At 38.0% G+C, this 20,855-nt stretch overlaps 1 protein-coding gene across 11 annotated transcripts in view; it reads left to right on the plus strand.

The window, feature by feature from the left end:
• celf5a (cugbp, Elav-like family member 5a) overlaps positions 1–20,855 on the plus strand; it is a 242,550-nt gene that overhangs the window by 108,462 nt on the left and 113,233 nt on the right. The gene's annotated exons all lie outside the window — the stretch shown is intronic.

Here is a 20,855-nt window from a genome sequence, read left to right on the forward strand (position 1 = left end):
AAAAAATTAACCTCTTTCTCTCTTTCTGTTGCTCACTCTATCTTTCTATTTTCAATGAGTGCCTGGTGATCTGTTTTCCCAGCCAGCCTCATTTGTATTTTTACTGAATTACAGCGGCTGCGCAACCTGAACCCACTTAAGCATGTCACTTAGCGTTTGTTGAAGTTAGCCGAGACACGGCCCTCATCAGGTTTCAATGGGGGAGGCTGTGGCTAAGTGGCCACTTGTCATGTTTATTTATTTCATTTTTCCAGAGACCCACATGATGCCTGTGTTTGCTGTCCAACCTGTTTAAAAAGAAATCCAACACAAGATGGACGTTTTTTTTTATGGCTGTATTTACTTTTACTTTTGTTTTCAAACTTCAATATAATTTTTGATTTTATGCAATACATCAACACAAACTAAGTCTACTTTTCAAATTGAACGCAAATGTTTCTGTAGTTTCAACATTTTAGTTTGTCTTCAGCACTCTTGCGTCGATGGCTTTTTTTTTGCCACCTTTTGCAGGAGTTAAAGCAACAGGTTTTTATTTTTATGCCTACCAATTTTGCATATCTGAAGACTGACATTGTTACCCATTTTTTGCTAAATATCTCAGGCTGGGTCGACTTGGATTGCAAGTATCAGTGAGAAACAATGTCAAAGACTCGGTCTCAAATGGATTTAGGTCTGGGCTTTGCCATTCGGACACTTGAACATGCTTTGATCTCTGACAGTGTGCTCAGTTTTGTCCTGCTGGAAAGTGAGCCTCTGCCCCAGTCTCAAGTGTTTTGCATCAGTTGTAACAGGTTTTCTTTCAGGATTACACTGTATTAACTCAATCTACATTCCTGTCAACTCTGACCAGCTTCCTTGTCCCTGTCCCTGTGTCAGTATTACCGTCACACATGGCACCTATGTGTGAAGGTGCCATAATAAAGTAATTTTGGTTTTGTCTGAGCAAAGTATCCTCCTCTACATTTTTGCAGTCTCTTCTATGCTTGTTGCAAACCACAAGCGTAACTTCTTGCAACCTTTTTTAACAATGTTTTTTTTTTCCTGGCATTCCATAAAGGCCAAATTTGCTAATAATTGTCTCATGTTGATATATCTTCCCGCCTGAACTGTAGCTCTCTCCAGAGTTAGTGATTTTCTTGACTGTCTTTCTGAGTAACACTCATTTTGCTTGTCTTGTCAGTTTAGGTAGACAGCTGTATCTAGAAAGGCTTGGGAGTTTTGATAAATTGGAACATAAATTGTCTACCAGATTGTGGTGGAATAAAAGTTCTGAAATGAAACCTGTTTACACATAGTCAGAGGGTCTTTTAGTCCTTTTTGACTTTCACAGTATGAAGCAACACCAAGTAACACCGGGGTATATATACAATTAACAGCATAAACGTACAAACAGATCAGGATATTGAAATTTCCCCCATGGTGATTTTTGTCTGCACCGGAGCAGCGAGACACTTCCCGGTGCTGCTCCATTTTATATGTATGGAAATCTCTCACGGATCCATGATATACATTATAGATGAGGGCTCCCGTTCTGCACTCAAGTCGCTGGAGCAGAATTTTCCATGATATGCACCCCTTGCTGCTCTTCTCTTTTCTCTCATCCCTCAATCCATTCATTTCTCCATCTATATGCCATCCCATTGGAGCCCTTTTTCATCCCTCCCCAGCTCTCTTTCATCCCCATCCAGCTCTTTGGTCTCTTATCATCTCATCCCTCCCTAAGTCAAACCTTACATCTTTACTTCCACTTATCCACTGGTCTTTTTTTTCCCGCTTCTTAACTCCCCGCTACTCCTAAACTATGGAAGGAGCAAGTGAAAGAGGAGTATATGACCAGAGAGGAGGGAGCCCGCTGGGCCTCCCCCCGCAGTGCCACCATACGTTGATTTGTCTCCTCCGGTTCCATATTGATTTAGTTTTAAACAAGGGAAAAACACAAGAAGAATGAGGTGCTGGAGGTGATGTGTAGTAAAAAAAAGAAAAGAAAGAAAGAAAAGACATAAAGGAGAAAAAAAATTAGGGGGGGAGAAAAGAGTGGAAAAGTGGTTTTGAGGATCAAATCTATGAGCTGGATCCCCAGTGGTTCTGGGTTATTATCAGGAGGTTACTGTACAGTGGGTGAACTCAAAAAAAAAAAAAATGAGAAAAAGAAGGGGGCAGAGCAGGGAGTCATGGAAAGTAGGAGGGGAGAGAGTGTGAAATCTTTTATTTAAAAATCTCTCTTTTTATTCCCTACCCTCTTTGCTTTGTGCCTGCTAAATGAGTTCTGGGGTTGGCTCTGTGGCAAATGCATCTCATTCGACGTCATGCTACAGTTCCTGCCTTAAAATGATTCTCTGCTTAGTTCAATTTAAGTTGTGTGCAGAATAATCGATCCCCCCATTAATTCTACTTAGCCGAGCTTCGCAGTACAAGCCTGGGCTCGAATGGTCCACCAAGGCCAGCTGTGCTGAATGGCTGACCTTTACACAGCTCCAACTGCCATTGATTTTCAGTAGGACTTATTTCATGAATTGGGGGTTGGGACAGGGCGCCGAGATGAAGATGAACTATGAGGCAAAATCACTTTCTTCGGCTCTTTCCATTTTCTGTACACTCTTCTGTCTTATTTCTTTCGCCCTCCCTGTTCTCTTTAGTTTGAAAAAAGCAGCATGCACTGTATTGGCTGAGGCCTGTGGGTGGTATAGTCTGAGACCAAATAAAGTGCCCGCTGTATGACCCATTCTCCCTCGTGTCTTATTATTGAGGTCTTGGTGTGTGCTCTATGCTCATGTATGTGTCCCTATATCAGGGGTGGGCAACTCCAGGCCTCGAGGGCCGGTCTCCTGCAACTTTTAGATGCGTCTCTACTTCAACACACCTGAGTCAAATAATGAGGTCATTAGCAGGACTCTGGAGAACTTGACTGCACTTAGGAGGTGATTCAGCTGTTGGATTCAAGTGTGTTGGACCAAGGAGACATCTAAGAGCTGCAGGACACCGGCCCTCGAGGACCAGGATTGCCCACCCCTGCCCTATATGCATGAGTTTATGTAAGTTGCACTCCTAAGTGCTTTGGGTTGCTGTCTGAGTGACACGGCCCCCTGATATTTGCAGTTAGGAAATGATGGTAAGTGGGATTCTTTAACCGACAATTAATGGGCTGTGCCTCTTTTTCAGTGCAGTGAAAATGGGTACAGTCTTCTCACCACAAGTTCGGGAAGGAGGAAAAGAGAATATCTCTCAAAATCATACCTGATTTCCACAGGATTTATGGTCTCTGGTTTCATGAAGTTAAAGCTTCAAAACGTCAGACAGACTTGCTCAGATGAACACACTGAATTGTGTGAAATAATATATTATAAAACCCAAGAGGTATAGGAAGGGAAATGTAGGAGGCCCGAGATTGAGTTAGCTGGAGTTCACACAGAGTGCACCAAATGCCTTCCTCCCTCTCTTCTTGGCCTGCATTAGCTGTGTATCAGTGGCTTTTCACAGTAAAAAACATATTTAAATTTAATACCTGCTCATGAATACATGCATGGATACAAATGCCTTCAGAAGGTGGAAGGCATGAGCAGCAAGTGAGGTCGTGGGCTGTCAAGAATGGAGCTGTAAAAGTGGAGGAGGGAGCATTATGAGGTTAGCGGTACGAATGGTGATGCAGAAAGTTATGCTCACTCCCATTGCAGCTCATCAAGCTTCGGTTACTGGATCGTTTATTCTGAACCCTCTTCTTTTACAGCATAGGAGATGTCATGTCAGTCAAATGAACCTGATCTGGATAAGAAAGTATAGACATCTGGTCCTCTGAAGGATGACCATGAACGAAACCACTGTTTGTGATTTTAGGGCTTTAAATACAGCGCCAAATGTTGAAGTAGCATAGAAACTCGCATGTATTTCTTACAGCAATTGTAATAGCTAGTTTGACCTCACTGAAATGCATTATGCTGAGAATCATATTAGGATCGCTTTGTGCAGGTTTTGGCCCTAGCATGTTTTCTTACTTTAAACACTATTGAGACTTCAAGATTAATTATAGTCAAGTAATGTAATCATTAATAGGTTATTGCTGCACCATATAATATCTTTGTATCTAAGTGAAATACAGTGAAGAAACTAAAAACAGTAACAGAGGTATTAGAAAATATGACTTCCTTCAAGTGTAGTTGAATTATTGCACTCAACATTTTCTTGTTGAGTGCACGGTTCTAATGCCACTTTTGAACCCTTTAAGAATAGGACAATGAAGCACGGTTTTCTTGGTATGTTCAGATTCACAAGAAGTTATCAAAATAGCTTTAGTTTGTTCCCAGTCAGCTCTTATTCACCAATACAAAAAGGTGTAATCTATGAGGAAATGGTAACTCTTTTTTAAAAGCACTTGTAGGAGTTGGGGTGTATTTTTCCTTCACTTACCAATAGTTATAGTTGATTTCACAACTAACTACAGCCGCTAGAGATTGTCTTTTCTTTGTGCTGCAACATAGATCCCTCCTTTTCTATCCCAAAGTATAGTTCACTGTGAGTGCCTCCTAAAGCACCGTCTTGCCCTCAAAGCTTTCCATTTTCTGTCCTCCCAACACAACATACAGTACACAACAAAACTTCTGTTATTCCCTCCACGCTCACGATGTCGAACGGTTCTGGACACAAGCACGCAACACTGCCTCAAACCACATTCACTCACCCACTCCAAACCTTTCCCAATGAAATAAACCACAGACGGCCTTAGGATGCAGTGAGGAGTGGGAGTTAACAGAGACACTTCCAATGAGTTTTCCGCTCCAGTGCTCCTTGTTCTCACTTTGTCAGAGTGTGTTTGCTGCAGATTTGGAGAAATGGCAAGAGGTCAAGGCAGTGTGCTGCTTGCCTGGCCCCCAGGTTCTGTGCAGTTCAAGGTTGAACCAGAATTGCAAAGGTGGGAATGAAGGGGTAAGGTGTTTAAGAGAGGTTAGAAAGCAGCCATTCCCCTCTTCATTATAAGTCAGAATGCACTTATAAGATGCTTTTCCACTAGTTTTTACACTGGAACACCTCCAACTGGTTTGGTTCCGGTCTGCCTTGGCCAGATTAATTTTTCCTTTAGCAGACCTCTATGTGGAATGAAATATGAGTTTATTTGAGTCCATCAGGCATCAAACATCAGTGAAGAGTTGACCACAGCTGCTGTGTGCTCCTGGCCTGCCTACAATAGTGAGGAACAGATCTGTAATGGAGACGCTCACCACTGGGGTAGAACTGAACCGCACATTAGTTTGTTAGAGTGCAACTTGCCAGTGGAAAAGCATCTATGGACAAATGTGGGTTTTGTCCAAGTGCCTGGATTAAAGATAAACAAAGTTTGCTGTCAATGGCAGAAAAAGAAGGCATTGTGGTGGAACCAGGAGAAGTTGCAGGTGACAGAAAACTGTGTGTGAGCTATGGCAGTGGGGCTGTATGAGAAATGGCATTTCTCATGATATGCTGGGAGTGGATCTTGGAGTGGATGGACAGAGTAGGCCAGGTCCATGTCGATCCTGAGAGTCCTGGCATACAGTACTCCTTTTGAAGGACATATACAGTACAAATATGCATGCCCTCGCAACTCTACCTAAGACAGATTTTTCCAATTTCCATTGAATAAAAATGATTGATCACCTAGTTTGATCTTTAGCTAACACAGATGTGACTAAATAGTGGAGTATCATTCTTAGTATCTGGGCTCTGAGATTGAAATGCATACTCAAGAGATGTCAAACCAAGTCAGTGGACAGTTACAAACCTTTTCTTTTTGCAAAGCTTTAACCTGTCCATACTGATTTTAGATGGTTCTGATTTCTTTTTAAACTTTTGTTGTCATATAATTCTGTCTTTTCAGATATAAATTATCTGCAATCTAGAGACGAATGTAAGTTTGATTGCAGCAATTCTACTCAGCCAGATCACCTGTAACTTGCTAATCCACTCTAGCTCCATCAAGAACAGAATTTACTCCTGAGTTTTGTGTCTGAGTATAAGTTGTGCAACATCATCACAGTTGGTAAATGCTTATGCTTTCCAAGTTTCGTAGTTGTTTGAAAATGATCTTGGCTGATTAATGATCAGTTGATTAAGCAGGTAGGTATGCATTTGATTACTTTGCTAGTTTCTTTCAATCTGTGTACAGATTTACTTTCCAAAAAAGTTAACTGAAAAAAAATTAAAAGTTAAGGGAACGATTATCAATAATAACTTAGTGCAACCTCACTTCAAAAAGGCATAAGCTCACTTTTGTCTGCACATGTTCCAGTCATATCTGTTGGCAGTCATTGCTCTGGAGTGGGATTACTGCAATATAAATTCACAGCCCTTTAACACCATCAGGGAGCTGATGAAGATTGGGGACAACTTTCTGAAACTTTGATGGTTGTCTTCTTGCTGATCTTGTTTGCAGAGTGCCAACATTCAAATGGCCACATCTTTTTTTTTTTTACGGATTTCTGTTTGACAACATTGGAAAGATTGAAATCAACACTTTTGAATTTGCATATAACCTAAAATGTCACCTGGGAGACTTTTTCCTGGTTTTCTCATGGCCTGCATTTTCACAAGCAGTATTACAAGTGAAAAGTTTTTCTCTTAATTTCTTTTGCTATATTTTGACTTCTTGTTTTATGAGTAAATCCTTTATTGTGATAATTTCCTTCAAATGAAATCCAACATGCTTGACTGTGTCTCTCTATTGATTCTGTCTCTATTGTACTTTGCCTTCTTCTTCTTCTGCCCCCTTCTTCTTCCCAGGAAGGGTGGCATAAGGTGCACAGGGAAAAATGCAAGTGCTGGAGAATTTCTAATAGGCAATCATACTGCCCATGACAAGGATTCCTTCTGGAGGTCCAGGGACCATTAAAGAAATGTCATCTCAACATAGGTATTCCAAGAATTATGAGTCAGTGGGCAGGAAACACTTCTTGGCTCCTATTGGTCAGGGCAGCGGGGAGTAATCTGTCACAATCCTGGACTTGCTGTGACAGCAGTAGGAGCATTCGGGGCTCAACACTGAGGCTATAGGAACCATAAAGTTAACCGTGTTTGTGTTTATGTGCGTCCATGTATACTGAAAGTTTATATATGTGTGAGTACATATGTGACTGACCACGACAAAACCAGGAAAAAGTGTCCCCAGGGGGTTATTCTAAATATGTGAATTCTAAATTTTCTAATAATGTTAAAACAGAATGAAATCAAAAGGAAAAATTAAGAAGATATGACCATTTGAATGTTGGCTCTCTGAAAACCAGAATGTTGAGAAAAAAGCTCTGAATTTTTCAAAAGAATTGTCCCTGTTACGACTGGAGTCGTTAAATGTGATTATGTAAATGAGTGTGCAGGTACTTGTTTTTGATTGGTGCGTGGGGGACGTCCGATTGGTGGCTTCCCGGATGTGACGAGTATAAAAGCGGCTGACGTGGACTTCCTGAAGGACCCCTCCTCTGCTCATCTCAACCGGCCACACTGTTTGTTTTGTTTGTTAAACATCTTGGTTTGGAGTTTGTAGGAGTGAGCTGCCATTTCTGTTGCCTTAGTTCTTTCCTGTTTTTTTAGTTAGGGAGGTACGTTTTGTCATTTGGTTTATTTATTTTCGGTTAGGTAAGTTGATTATTATTTAGATAGTTCGTTTTATTTGTTGTTTTGGCACTAGCTCATTCTGAAGTTATATGCTCCATTTTTGTTATATTTAAATCAAATATATATATATTTTTAATAAATATCACTGTAAAATGTTTAACTTTGTATGTGTTGGCTGTTTGGGATGGGACGAGGAGGGACCTTTCATGTTATGATCTGGCCACCCCTAGACGGGTCGTAACAGTCCCCAAACCTGATAAGCTACCTGGAGGTATCAGCAAAGATCATTTACGTTACTTTGCAAAACCCGACGCCCAAGCATTGATTGTCAACTAGCGATGAGACCTATGGCTCTTAAAAGAAAATCAAATCTTCATGATCATTTCACTTTGAAAAGCCATTTAAAAAGTGAATTTGTGAAAATATATATTTGTCTAACAAGCCATTTTAGCCCTAATAAAAAAAATATAAAACAAACAAACGTGTGAGAATAGCCAATAAATCCCAAAACCTTAATTGGCTCTGAGTTTCCCCCACATCCTAAAACAGCTCAGATTTACTCTGTAAACAAGCTGAATTGAAACACAAAGTTGACCATTTTAAAACCTGTGAAACTGCAATTTAAAGCACGGCATGACTTTTCCATAACTTAAATAAGTAAATTTTGAAAAAAGAAAAATAATAATAATAACTAATTAAAATGACAATCACTATTTTCTCAGGACTTGGTGTTTTTATCTTTTTTTCTGATTGCGCTCCGGCAACTTGGTCCCAATTTTTTCGTGATGTGTCACATATAATGAATATCTCAGTTTCATAGACTATTTTGATTATGTTCAGTGAACGTATTCCATTCTCCAAGTTGTCAGAGGCAATGTTTCACTTTAATTTGCCTGAAAGTACAACAGTGAGTCACTAATCCTGAATGCAAACAGCTAATCACTGTGTTTTGTGCTGTCATTTATATTGCTGTAATCAGAGCTGCAGAAACTAAGTCTGTATAGTACAACATGGAAGTTTAAAGCGATTTTCTTAATCATGCATGCACAGCTTAGCTCTGTGACAGAAAACAACTCGCATGATGGAGAAAAATGTTGTTGCCAATGAGTAAGTGATGCACAGGAAAAAAAGAAAAAACGATACCATATCATTTGTGTGGGTGTATATTGGCTTCGGGGAACATGACACAGAACAGAAAATTAAATGCTGTCAGAATAAACTTCTAGCCTCTTACTGAAAAAAAGAAGTTTGCAAAATTTCCTGAAACTTAACATAACTCTGGCTTGCGTAAATGTGAAACTTAGTCTTTTTCAAAATGTCCTAATCCAATTTCCCATCTTGAAACCTTTGTCACCAAAAGGTAGGCCATACCTTCTTCTGTTGCCTCTAGCTGGTGCAGAAGGTACCCCAGGATGTTAGATGGTGATTATGGAATTTTTTCTATTTTTTTTTATCTATGGCTATTGCCTTAGTTTAACTGAGATGAGAATAAATATATCCTCAGTATGCTTTGCATATGTGTTTTTTTTTTTCCATCAATCTGAACTATTTTGTGGATAGTTATTTGGTAGCCAATTCTAAATCTAGAGTCGTTGTGGTTGTCAGTCAGAGTTCACTCTGCAGACATGGCCAAACTACTGCACACCTTGCTTGTGTACTGAATTTACAATGGTTAGATGTTGTTAGCATGATTCTCTGATAGTTTTATTGCTAACGCAGTATGTATAGAACCTGTACTAGTCTGAAGCCACTGCATTTAAAGGACTTCAAATTTTTTCAGGTTCTGATAGACCATGATCCAGGTCTTGGATTCATAGTGAAGTACAGGCAATGAAAAAGTGAGGAAGGAGATCTGAAGCATTTTTGACCCAGAAAGCAGGATTTCTGGGTCAAAAGAACCCAAAAGAACATCATTTTCCCCTCATGGAAAATGATGTCCATGTGGGGGGACACAAACACTTTTAATATTTTGTCTTTATGTGGAGTGACTGATTCACAGAGAAGAATAGCTGTCTTGCATTTAGAAAGCCACAGGTTCAATTCCAGCCCCACGTTCCTATATGTTGAAGGGTATGGCACTTAATCCCAAATTCCACTGATCTCTGTATAAGTGTGTGAATCATGCTGAGTGAATGAGTCATAAACTGTTAAGTACTTTGAGTGGTCAGAATGACTAGAAAAGCAAAAATATTACTGTTCTCATAAAGAATACAAAATTGGTTGGAAAATTTCTCTTTGTTATTGTGACGCATAAAAACAAAACCCCTCATTTATCTTCTTGTAGAAGTTAAACATTTGAAATCTGGTTACAAATGCAAAACTGATATGGGCCATTTTGTGCTTTGACTACAATTTAGCTCAGTGATATAATGGTAAAATAATCTTCAAAGCAAATAGTCAAGCCGGAAGAAGCCTGACATACAAAAGTTCAGATCTTACATTCTGTCATGGAACATATCTATTTTGTTACTTTCTGCTTACTCACAACCTGTACTGTTGCTCAGGCTGAGGATTGTCCAGATGTTATCCTGCTGAAGCCACTGGATGTGGCCTACTGACACAATCTTACAATATTTGTGCGTAAAGTTCGTCTGAAAAGCCCAAACCATGTGAAACACTAAGTGGAATAAGAAAGTCGAAGTGTCGGTCCATTTGGGAAGAGAGCAAGAGAGCGAGAGAGAGAGAGCCCACCAAAAGCTTAAGCCTCCAGTGTGCTGTGCAGATAAGATTCATTAGATAGGTCGGTAAATGCAAGAGAGAAGCACACAGAGGGGGGGAGTGAGGTTGAGCTCGCTGCTGCTCCAGCATTTGTTGACACAGATTTACAATGAGTCTCCCACTGCTTCACGCATTACAGTAACACACCATGTCAATAGCTCTCTGGGCTTGAAAAGCAGCCATGCCAAAGATGTCTGGGAGCGATGCCCTTCTCCTGATAACGAAAGTGTTGCTCATAAGTCAGAAACTGAAGGCAAAGGAAGGGTTTCGGAAGATATAATGTCCTTCGCTTTTGTTTCTGTTTTTGCCTTTTCTCCTCTTCTTTAAAGAGCTCCTTTTTCTAGGATCCCTGCCTTCTCTTTGTCCTTAACTTTGGTCTCTCCCTGGGTCTCTTTATCTCTTGACTGCCCTGTTACAAGCTCAGCAGGACAGGATTTGGGCATTAGCTCAATCCCCATATATTCACCCCCCTCATGATTGCACGCTGTTTCTATCACCCACTCTAGTCTGCAGCTCTAGTCTTATTGGAGTTTGGAGTCTTTAATACAAATGCAAGTGTAAAGCTTACATTCTGCAAGACTAAAAGCTATATCAATGTCCTTTGAGGGAGGTTCAGAGTTGATGTGGTGGGTGTAGACAGTAATATGTGAACTCCCCGTTAGGTCTGGATGGCTTTAAGTGTTAAAATAGAGTTTTTCACACAAATACAAAAGTTTGTCTTCAGAGTCATGGAAAGCTGCAATTGTGGTGTTTTCTTTAATGTGTGACATTCACCTTCAAGAGTTGTTGACAAGTGCTGAGTTTTGCTATCTGTGTAATGAGGACTGTGGCACTCAGACAGCTGGCCAACCACTCCAGCTTGTAACGCTATGATAATAGACGGCGTTGGAGAGTGTTTTGGAAAGCATTTGGTAGATGGACTTCAGGCTGTTTCTTGGAGACCGTTTGTGCTTTGGGGAAGAGATAAACAGGAACTCGGATGGCTTTAGACAACAGAAGGTCTAATGGTCTAAATCAAGAGATGTTGTAGCTGTGCTGGTGGTAATGGTGCTGTGCACTGCACATGTTTGTAAGTGAGCTGGGGCACCATTGTTGATTAGTGTAGTACAGGAGGCACTTTGAGTAACAGATGGTTATCAACTGTTGTTTCCAAAAAGAGCTTTCAGGCTTTTTTCCCCCCTTGTTAAGTTACATTTACTTGTTAAAAAATAATTTTAAATAATGAACTAAGTAAAAAATGATTGGATGGATGATAAAAACCTGCTGAAATTCCTTTAGAGACTAAAGTCATGCGATACTGTCATGTGACATAAAAGTGAAAAACATCATTACTCAATTATTTAATAAGATAAAACATTCAAAACATATTGCTGTCCAATCACACTTTACTTCAGCCAATGAAAGCAATTTTGCTGAACTCAAAGAACAAAAAATACTTAGTTTTACTCATTAAACAAAAGATGTCAGCAAAAATATCTTTCATCTGTGGGGAAATATTTTTCCCTCTACCTATCAGGTAGAGTCTGACTCCACCTTCTTCCAGAACGCCTTCAAGAGTCCTTTCTCCTTATGGCTAGTGTACCTACTTCAGCTAAAATAACTGAGTGAGATGTTTCTTATTGCGGTCTAGTCTGACAGTGGTGTGAGGACAGCTTCCCCCATTCATCACTGTTAGATATTTGAAAGGTTTCTTGGATGTACACTCTGCTTCAAAACACTCCACTTCATCTCAGTGAATCCAGAGATTTGACTTAACCCAGGACTTATCATTTCTTACAATTTCTTACAATTTTGCCAGTTCTTGGTGGATTTACTCCAATGTTTTGGGTCATTGTTATTTTATAATATACAGATATTCAGTTTAAATTCTTTCACAGATGGTCACACATTTTCTTCAATACCCTTTAATAAAGGGTAGAATTTATGATTAATTGTATTATTGTGATCTGGCTAGATAGAGTTTTTTTTCTTTTTTTTTCCCCCCTAAAAGGTTGTATGTACTCGTCTGTCCAAAAGACAACAATCTTGAACAATCCTGAAGTGCTTGGTCTTGCAAGTTGAACCTCCATAATTTTCTTTGAGATCAAAGGTTTCCTCCTTTCACCCCTCCTATGAAAGTAGTACTTTTGTAATATTTGTAATTGTAAAGAGCCTTTTGTCTTGACTTCTTTTAGAATCTTGTGCTGTGCTTTCAGGGTGAACTTGCTTGGACTGTTCTCTGCACAGTGGAATAGCTGATTGGAAATTCCTTTGAGACCTCTGTAAATTCCCTGTCAGACACCCATCTTCTTCCAGAAGGCCTTTAAGAGTCCTTTAGATCTTACCATGATGTACATTTTTACTTGAGGTGTTTGAGGTTTAAACAGGACAGACCTAATTCTAAATGCTGAGTAATGATATTGTAATGATGTGTTCCAGATAATATGTAGTGGTTTGTTAAATTAACCATTTTAAGTAAAACAAATAAAACAAATAAAAAAAATCTGGATTTGTTCTAAATTGTTCCCCTCAGAAAATTCCAATTATTAATCGGGATTAAATACACTAACTTCAAAGGGTTATGTGTCTAAATGCATCATAAATATGTTGAGAATACAGTCTGTAAGAGGGTGTCCTAATTTTTATTGGATGTATACTATACTAAAAATTATCATCATGCTGTCTGTTGTACTTTTGAATTAATACTTTTTGTACTTGCAAATCAGATAGTGACTTGCTGAGGTCTGCAGGTGTCTTTTTTTGTCCATGTCAGTGCCTCCAGCTCTAAATCCTGTTGGTTCTGATAGGAATCCCAAAGCTTATAGTGGCTGCCATCTACTCGGCACTGACTGATGCTTCTTATCAGGACCACCACACTGCTGCCGCCAGCAAATTTCCACATATGAGTAAATTATAAATCACCTCCACAAACATTCTCCCAGATGAACATGCTCACACAGATTTAGTCTAATCATTGGCAGTCCAAAGACTACAGCAAAACTACCTATGTTTGTCATAGTTTACTGGTTTGCGTTATGTTAAGCAACTATGGATCATTGTTCTAATAGTTTCCTAAGTGATATGCTTTGAGGTGAAGCATGAACATGTCGGTTATACTTTTTAAGAGGATTTAAATTGTCTAGTATTTGCTCTAGCCTGCTTTTTCCCATCAGCTATATTTTCTTAATTGAGAAACTTTTGCATCTTTGCAACAGTAGTGTATTCCACCAAAACTGTATGCCACCATGCTTTTTTCTTCTCTAGAAAAATGCATCATGATATCATTACTTACTAGATTAATCTGCTACACCTGCTACAATTATTGGAATGCCTTATAGAGATTTCTAAGAACCCTTACAAAAAACGAAAATAAGGAGCAAAATCTTAGTGTTGAGCTTCCATGTAATTTGGCCACAGTTATTCAGAGGGACAAAAGTCTAGCATCAAGAAATGTTGTTTGACAAGGTATTTTTTTCTTGTTTGCCCCGGTCACAACGTCCATGAAATACATGTAACTTAACTGTTTTTTGTTATTTATGCTTTACCATGTAAAGTTGGAATATTTGTAGGCAATCCATGATTTCCTGTTTCCCTGGAATACAAATTCATTATGGCACAGAGCCCCAATTTCTAACCACTTTCAAAATGGTAAAGACAGAAGAATATAAAATTAAAGTAAAACAGAATTATTAAGATTAGTAAGTCAGGACATTACTACAAGAAATTAGACAATGTCTACAGAAAAGAATAACTATTCAACCATATCTTCAGATAGTGCAATAAATTAAATGTTTTAAGCAAATAGAACTTGGGCTACATGATGTTTGAAAAACATTTAATTAGTTTAATTAGTTTTAATATTATTGTAGACTAGTCCTACGATGATATCAACATTGTGCTATCCCCACCATTCTCCTTTAGCTTTATATGCTGGTAACTAAGATCTTGATTGAAAGAGGTCAGGAAGGACCATAAAAGTCAAGTTAATTGGCCAAATACATCATTGGCAATCAGATTGAATATATGGGCACAAAATATAACAGGTTACCAGCTATTACATCTGGGCAGTTCTTCACAATTGCATTATTGCACACTTTGCCGGCTGCAATTCAATAGATTGTGCTGCTATTCCACTATATGTGGAATTGTGACAAACGATGCAGGATACGAAAGAAAGTTAATCGTGTCACCATTCACAGGAAGGAGAGTGGTAAAATAGGGTAAGAAAAATATATTAAAAGTTAACTGTTGGAACTGATGCAAGGAGTTGCATCTTAGGGTCACCAGGTCTCCATAATTATTTATTTTAGGGTTTTTGCGTACATTGCTGGGTGTGCAAACAATTGGAGGATTCTGTGTAAAACTACTGGATATTCATGTAAAAATCAGCAATTCCTCTTGATAATCAATTAATTTGGTGAAATGAAACATACTTGATCATCAAGCTTGAGCAACCCATTTCAATAAATGATGCCAAGGTGTCATTTTATTGGTAATGAACTATTATAATTTCAACCAAACTCTTCATGATTGTCAACCATTAAAGAGCTCTCCTCCCTGGTGATTCCTCCACCCCCCGGTTCCCTCTCCCTCTCCGCTCTGTCTCCTTCCCACTGCATACACTACAGATTTATTAGATGAAGCCAGGGGCCCCGGACAGTCACCACTCAGCACTCCCTCAGATCAATAATTGGAAATATTAATTATATCAGCCGAAACGGCCCAGTCAGATGGGGGGTGTTTATGCTCATGTTACTGAGCACTGGAGCAATATGAGCTTTGATAGCCCACTAATGTGTATTAATGATCCCAGGACAAACATTACTCTATATTAAACCTGAATGAAGGCCAGAACACATCACACATATTGTATGGCTGTTAGAGCATTTTATTGCAGTAAGTTACTGTAAGTAAATGTTGTTACATAAGTGTTTTTCAACTACTTCCTTATTTCTAAGTAATATGATTTTTAAGTAAATGGCCAATACCTGCAGTAAATGTATTTGTTTACTGGTTTTATTGTTGTGGAAGGTGCTGGAGCTGCATAGTTTGTGATTTTTCTACCAAGCCCATTTTGGTAATGGCACAACAATAATTGGTTTAATTATCAGCAACAATTAATAAGAATAATTAATTGCTAACAAAATCATGAATATATATATATATATATATATGTATTTTTTTTTTCAAATTGAATTATCTGCTATCATTAGCTGAACAACTTTCAGTTTCTCTCAGGTGTTTTTAAACTACAACCTTGATGAGGTTGCATCATAGCACAAGTAGGGAATAAATTCATGTCGTTCTCAAACAGCAAAAGCACACAAACACAGAATATACACATCTTTCCAGAACAGTTAAAATACACAATCCAGTAAACTGTTGCTCAGCTAGGAATATTCAACTAAATTTCCAAGCAAAAGGAAAGGGATAATAATAAAAGTGATTAAGTAATAAACTAACGAATGATGATATGGAAAAAATGCAGTGAGGAATAACTGAAACGCAATCAGTCCTGTGAATTAGTTTGACTAGTCGTTTTGTCCAGTGGCTCGACCTAAGAAGGAGCAAACGGGTCATTACTGGGTCATCTCTTGTTTTTTCTTTTCTTTTCCTGTTTTTACTGCAGAGCCATAAAAACAGCAGGTATAAAACGACTTATAAACCCACTCTGTTGGACCAACAACCACTCACAATAGGGGATGAAGGGCTGCTTACTTGAAGCAACAACCAATGAAAATACACTGATCATTAAATATGAAGTTTTATTAGTTTGTAGTAACACAAGCTTATGTGCTTGCCATCTTTATGTCAGTTTTATTATTGCAAAATACACTCTTAGAAATTGGCAGGCATCTCTAATCAGATGATTTTCATTTTCGTCAAACCTCCCATTTGTAACAAACCTGAGAAATACCAGTTAACTGAAAGAGACATTTTTGTATTTGTACAAGCAGAGGTCTACCACTGAAACTATTAACCAGAGTGGTTTGAAACCTGAAATAATGACCAATAGGTCATTATTTAGGTGTTGTGATAACATTAATGGTAAACATAACATACGTATTTATACTACTTGAATTTTTATAATTTGAAATCAAAGGGCCATCTATCAGGGCTAGAACCCAAATCCACTTAGTGTTGCTCCAATATTAAAAACACACACAACAGCTAGATACTGAAGTTTAATAAAGTTCTAAGAACTTAGATATGTGTAATGCCACTATGTTGGTCGAACTATGATCCAATTTCGGTGTTCCCAATCAACTATATCTAGCTCAAGTAACAATATAGCCAACCATCAGTCTTAAAGATTAATGAACAGAGACAAAGCAGCTGGATCTTCCAGGACGATTGCACACTACATTATGTACTGTAGGCCCTGGGGTTTCTATCTGACCCTCCATATGAAAAAGCTTCATGCTAGAGCTAAGAGCTTAATTCAACTGACTGGGGGCTTAACTGGGCAAATGAGGCAGCTCAATAAAAGCATATGGAACTTTAGATTTGTCAAAGCCCTTGGAGCTGCAGAGCTTTGTGGAGTGGGAAATGGAGGAAGAGAAAGGCTCATAGCAAAAAGAAGAAAAAAAGCAAGGAGTATTTTTTCTGAGAATAAAGGTAGATTCATTTGAAGGTTGTGAACTGAGCTCTTCTGAGTCCTTAGAGCAACACGGTTAGCTTTCTTTCATGTCTACCTGGTTTTGGTGTTTGAGATTTAAATGGACTAAAGGGCAACGTTACTGAAAGCAGCAGTGTTTTATTCTTAAGAAAAGTGTCTCATTTTCCTTTCAACACCATATTTTACAGCATGCAACCTTATTCATTGTGTTTTACTTTAAAATTATAGGATTCCAAACAGGACAGAAAGCTCATGAAAAACCTTGTATTTTGCTGTAAACAATTATGATTGTTTTAGTTATTTTTCTTTTCTTTTTCTTTGTTCTTATGAAATCTCTAATGTATGTAATATACCCTCACCAGCCTCTTTCTTAGGGGCTTTTTCAGTTGTTAAAATACTGACTGAGCTCATAGCATGGCAATAAGTCAGCATATTAGGTGTCTAGACCTAATGAAGATGACTTCTTCAAGTTCTGATCCTCAATCAGAGTGAAGAAGAAGGGGTATTAAAGTTTCTTTTAATCAAAACTGTTTTTGATCACAAAACTCAAATAATCTCAACCTGGCTTATTGAACATGAGAATTAGCCCACTGTGGTTCAGTGGCTTCAACAGTCATCACAACACAATCTGTCAGAGCATTTAGAACAAGAAATGCAGCCAAAAAACTTGCAGCAATTATGTGATTCTTTCAAGTCAGTACGGACCAAAAAATCTTAAGAACATTTCCAACACCTTGTTTATCCTATGACACAAACTATTATTTCCTAGGGTAAGTAAGTAGATGAGAGTAAAATCTTAATGGGAAAAACCTACAGTGCCCACAGTCCAAATCAAAATGGTGATAAATATAATCACATTTTTTAAAATCTATAGACAAGTGAAAGTACTTGAATCACAAATTCATATACTATAAATCAGTGGTTCCCAAATATTTTCTGGGCCCCCCCTATGGATTACAATAAAATCCCCCCCCCCCAAAAAAGAAAAAAAAAATCAACGGGGCACACACATCGTTCAACCACACATAAACCTATACACATATTTTGTTTTCAAACTCCACTGAAGTTTATTTCACACTTCAGGTTGCAACAAAACACACTACAAACCATCTTTACAGTGAAACACTTTTGTGTAACAGTTTTTTTTTTTTTTTCATTAATCCATACCGCTTCCCGCGCTCCCCCTACAATGGCACTGCGCCCCCTCTAGGAGGCGTGCCCCACACTTTGGGAACCACTGCTATAAATTTTGTAGTACTGTAAGTGTATTTGACGGAGAACATTATATAGGTGTAGTTAGCAGAACAAAATTGTTGTCAGTTGTTGTTTACTGTACTTCTTTCATCTTTATTCTTGTGCATACTTTGTACTGTATGTTTTCCGATAATGTTAAAGAATTCAAGAATTTAAAAATATCCATATCCATATTGACTGATTGTTTCTAGAGAAGGCACGTCATACTTTTGCCAATTCTTTTCCATTAGTGTATATGCCCTGCTTTTGTGAAAAGTAACACTGCATTGACAGTGCAGTCGTTTTCTTGGAGAAAGTAGTGCTTAATGTATTTAAATTAGATCTACCTTGTCTGTGCCGGTGACAAAATACATATAAAGGAGGACACAATGTCCATTTAATTTCTACAGGAAATATGTTTTTTCCCCCTCCGTGTGCTAGAAGGAAATTTAACGAACTGAGAGCCATCAGCTGTTCGGGACCATAATGCATTGCTTTCGGGCAAATAAATAGACCATTAAGCTGGCATGTTGGAGGCTGAACAGTAACTAGCTTTGGAGAGAGTTTCCTCCCTCACACATTCACCCCATGGAGCTGCCTGAGTCTGTACTATTGTGAAGGAGCAGCAGTTCCTCTTCACACATTCAAACTTAAACAAGTTTGCATTTTTGAATGTATTTTTGTCTATTTAAATAATCAAGGTCCACATCAGAGAAGTATTTATTTATTTTTTGTGAATAGAAAAGAGGTCTGAAATGAATGTGTTGTTTTCTCCCATATGAGAATGCTTTTTTTAGGCTTTCAACATGCATCCGGTTGTGATGCTGTAATCTATCCGTGCATGCTGTGGAGTAGCTTGGCATTGCCATACTGTAGAATTACTTAGCTTATGTTGTACAAGAAAAGAAAAAGCACTTGCAGACAAGGAGCCACTCAAGAAACAAGGAGCTGAAACCTCAACTCTCAGAAGCCTGCAACATCCTCCTTGCTTTCCCACAAAGTCTTAACTGGTGCTAGTTATTATTTACAGTGGGCAAATTTATGGAATAATTTCAGCAAAGGAAGGTTACTCAGTTCCTCAAGGTGAAAATTGATACATTTAGCACTTAATGAATTGGGCCTGGCCCGGTTCCCCCATACATCACCATGTTATTAAGACATTTTAAAATCCCATTATGGTATTTCTCCTTGAACATGTCATGCTTTTATTGGATTGCCCTGTCTTTAAATCTGACCTTTTCATCCTCGTTCAGGAATTCAACCAAAAAAAAAAAAGACACAGCATGAAAAGATGGGTCAAATGTACATATGTGGTTAAAGAAAAACTGTCTCTTGGTAATTTCTTTAAAATGGTTTTACTGGGAAGGCCTTGTGATGGTAAATGTTTTTTTTTTGAAAATAAAACAATGCTGAAATATAATGCCTTGCAAAAGTGTTTATACGTCTTGAACTTCCCATATTTTGTCATGTCAAAGCTATAAACTTCCATGTGTTTTATTAGGATTTTATATGGTAGACCAACACAATTTAATAGAAAAGAATGAAGTGAACTGTAAATGAATTCAAACTTGCATTTGTATTTTTCTAACATGAGTAAACACTTTTTAGAACCACCTTTATCTGTAATTCCATATTCAAATTGTACTGTTTGTGTCTCCACCAGCTTCCCATTGAAGAACAAATCTTAACTCAACTACAAGTGCAGCTTATTTTGTCAATGCTATGCATACATTGAATAGAAGTGGTTCTAAAGTCTATGATTAGACCACGCAAAACATTTTGAGTCTAAAAGGGGTCTAATCATAGACGGATTAAAAATTTAAACCAGGGGTGTCCAAACTTTTTGCAAAATGGGCCAAAATTAAAATTTAAAAGTTATTCCAACTTAAAACACAAAATAATTTTGCATAAATTTCTTTAATGTGTTCAACAATAAATTGAACACATTTTAACAAAACAAAGGGGCACTTTTTTTCCTTAACATAAGGGGGACAGTTTTATAACTTTGCAGGTTTTTTTTTTTGATAGTTTCTGATAGTTTTAAGCTGTGTGGGAACAACAATGCATATGGAATACGCAACAAAGCTAAGGACACATATCATAGTGCCGTCTATATATTATGCTAGCGGCAACAATTGTTGCCATGCTTACATTTGATCTTATGATCAAAAGATGAATGAAGGGATACAATTTTCTTTATACATCAGTAAAAGACACTTGAAAGAACATATGTACAAAATATTTTATTTATATTTGTTTAAATATTTTACTGACTTCCTCTTGTACTGGTTTGAACCAGACATTTACCTCCAAGGTCACAGGCAGGAAGTAAAGAGGTCTGGTCATGTGACCTTTCACACTAGATACATAAAACTTATACTGCTTTGAGTAGACACTCTATTATTTGATTTAAAAGCTTCAATTAGCTGCCAAAAGTCAAAACAATTATTTTAGAGCTTCCAGAAGTTAAAAAAATGTCTGGCAACAACTTTTGCAGGTGGGAATAAATGGGTTAAATTACACATACGTAGATCTCTTTACTATGACATTTGAGGGTAATTGTTTGCACTGGATTATATTTAGTAAAGTGGGCTGAACACAGAAGTATGCCCCACATCATAAAGTTTATTTCTAAAACAAATCCACTCAACAATTATACACTACTTTGTTTTATCTATCACATAAAATCCTCATAAAACATTTTGAAGCTGGAGGTTCAAACTGTGAGAGTATT

This window comes from Xiphophorus couchianus, chromosome 9 (assembly GCF_001444195.1).
Source record: "Xiphophorus couchianus chromosome 9, X_couchianus-1.0, whole genome shotgun sequence".
NCBI lineage: Eukaryota > Metazoa > Chordata > Actinopteri > Cyprinodontiformes > Poeciliidae > Xiphophorus > Xiphophorus couchianus.